Raw genomic sequence first — 3,101 nt, 5'->3', positions numbered from 1 at the left:
TCCTGTATGGTATAATCAACACCTGAGCTATGAAAAGAACTTGATTTGTTGTTAATATAAGTTATAATCATGAATGTCTAACGAGATTTATAAGTATTAGCATTAAACAAATAAGATAACTAATATAATCATGTTAACAAATTATAATCTAATTGGAACCTCCTTTGCGTGTGGTTTCTAATTGAATAATAAGAGTTTATACTATACTTTTTTGACATACCATTAGTGGATCCTCTAGCCATGATATTTGTTGTTATCATTGTTTAATCCTTACGTTAATCTTCCATCTCAAAGTTCTTATCAAATTCTTCTTCTTCTTCTTCTTCTTCTTCTTCTTCTTCTTCTTCTTCTATTATTATTATTATTAGTAGTAGTATTACTACTACTATTATTATTAGTGTTGTTGTTGTTATTGTTGTTGTTGTTGAATTATTATTATCTATAATTTATACAATTAACCTCTCTATGGTTTGACTCTGGTCTTGCCAGGTTATTTATTACTTCGACACTCCTGCACTTGGAAGAAGACATTAATCTTTTGGTCATGTCACACATGTTTCTCAATAAAAGAACTGCTTCATCTTGATCTCAACTCCTCAAGGAATAAATAGAGTCGAGAATTATAAAGCAAAATTTTTTTACCAGTATCAACTTTTTAATAATTTTCACAAGTTTTACAGAATGTATACGTGTCTTTGAACATGGCGGGCCAATAAAATCCATTTTGAAATATTATCGCAGCTGTCTTTTTTAACTAGAAATGACTCCCACATGCTTCAGAATGACAAAGTTTAGTGACACTACTTACCTCATTGTCAGGAATGCATCTTTGAAATATTTAATCAGGACAATATTTGAATAAGTTAGGGTCATCCCATAAAAGTTCTTCACTTTGTTCAAAAACTTTTCTTTGTCTTAGGTACTCCAACGAGCTGACAAATCTCATGAAGTAAGAAAATTGATATTTTTATCATACCAAGGCATTGGACTAAGAGAAAGAAAGGATTCGTTAAGAAAGTAATCATCAATTGGTGTGATGTCAAATGTCGAATCTATTGTCACTCTTGATAAAATATGCGCATCAATATTTTCGATGCTTTTTTCATCTTTAGTTTCTTCCTGTTTGGTCATGGCATGAGAAAATGGAAGTGCTGGCAGAAAATCAGTCTTTTCTTTGTAATTTTCATATTCAACCCCTTCCTTACCTTCAGAGATTGACTCATCATCTTTCTTACAAAGTTCAAGAGTGGGTTTTTTAATAACCTTACCACTGCAAATAGTAGTGACTGATTTGACTTGATCCATGTGTTAGCTTCCGAAACTACTTGCATTTGCATTGTATTGCCCCTTGGGATTTTGTTGTAGTTGAGATGAAAACTTACCTTTCTCTTGGAAACCAAGAGCAGATGTCAATTTTGCAAGAGTATCTTCAAAATCTGTCATATTTTGAGCAAGTTGAGTATTGATTTTCTCTTGCTTTTCAATGAATGCATGGAATGTTTCCTCAAGATTTCTTCTAGGAGGTGGAGCATAAGGAGGTGCATATCCATAAAAATTTTAGAAATTATGGTGTGCTTAAAATAGTGGTTTTGAAGTTTGTACATTGTTATTATCACTCTTCCAACTGAAATTTAGGTGATTTATCTAATCAGGGTTGTATGTTTGCAACTATGGGTTGTGGTTGGGCCTTTGGAAATTATTTAAAGCACAGGCTTGTTCATGGAGGCATTCCTTAAAAGAAGACAAACTTGGACAGTCATTGGTTGAGTGTTCATTGGTTTCACAGATTTGACACACAATGTTTTCAACAGATTTTAATTGACCACTCTTTTTCAATTCTAGTGCCTCGACTTTTCTAGCTAAAGATGCAAACTTGGCTTGAAGGTCATGATCTTCCCTAAGGTTGTACATACCTCCACTAGATGTATGAGGTTGAGTTTTACTCGATGCCTCATAAGCACCCGCGGTGTCCCAATTTTGAGCATTTTCAGCTAACAAGTCTAAGTACTCCATTGCTTCATCAGGGTCTTTATCTTCAAAAGTTCCATTGCACATCAATTCAACCATTTGCCTATCTTTAGGTGTTAACCCTTCATAGAAATGTGAAACCAATCTCCATGTTTCAAAACCATGATGAGGGCAAGTACTAAGCAAGTCTCGATACCTATCCCAACATTGGTAAAATGTTTCTCCTGGTTTTTGAGTGAAAGTGGTGATTTGTCTCTTGAAAGAGTTTGTTCTATGAGATGGAAAAAACTTCTTTAAAAACTGTTGTTGCATTTCATCCCAAGCACGAATGGATCCTGGTCTTAAATTTTGTAGCCATGTTTTAGCTTTATCTTTTAATGAAAAAGGAAAAAGCTTTAATCTAATGGTGTTCATGCTACAATTTAAATTATTATATGTGTTGCAGACCTCCTCAAATTCCCTTAAATGCAAGTATGGATTTTCCAATTCCAAACCATGAAAAGAAGGTAAAAGTTGAATAATACCTGGTTTAAAATTAAAATGAGATGCATCAGGAGGAAAAACTATGCATGATGGTGCACTTGTTCTTGTGGGATTCATGTGGTCTCTAAGTGTTCTAGCACGGTTATTCTCATTATTCTCATTATGAAGTGATTGATTATCTTCTTCGGCCATATTTTCTGAAAATGATGAGGATACCCTACAAAGTCTACCACTTGATGTACGTGACCACACTCTCATGCACGTGTAGGAATAAAATAAAAAGAAGAACAAGAAAGCAAAAGAAGGAGGAAGAAAACAAAATAAAAAGAAACAAAAGAAAAGAAACAAAGTTATATACAAGAAAAGTGAAAAGAGAAAATAAAATAAATACTATAATTTATACAAGAACTTACCTCCCCGGCAACGGCGCCAAAAACTTGACACGACTAAAAGATTGATGTCTTCTCCCAAGTGCAGGAGTGTCGAAGTAATAAATAACCCGGCAAGACCGGGGTCGAACCACAGGGAGGTTAATTGTACAAATTATAAACAACAATTATAAAACAACAATAACAACAACAACAATAGTAATAATAATAATAATAATAATAATAATAATAATAGTAGTAGTAGTAGTAGTAGTAGTAGTA

This window comes from Populus euphratica, unplaced genomic scaffold, assembly GCF_000495115.2.
Source record: "Populus euphratica unplaced genomic scaffold, PopEup_1.0 scaffold225.1, whole genome shotgun sequence".
NCBI lineage: Eukaryota > Viridiplantae > Streptophyta > Magnoliopsida > Malpighiales > Salicaceae > Populus > Populus euphratica.
This window is presented reverse-complemented; position numbering follows the sequence as displayed.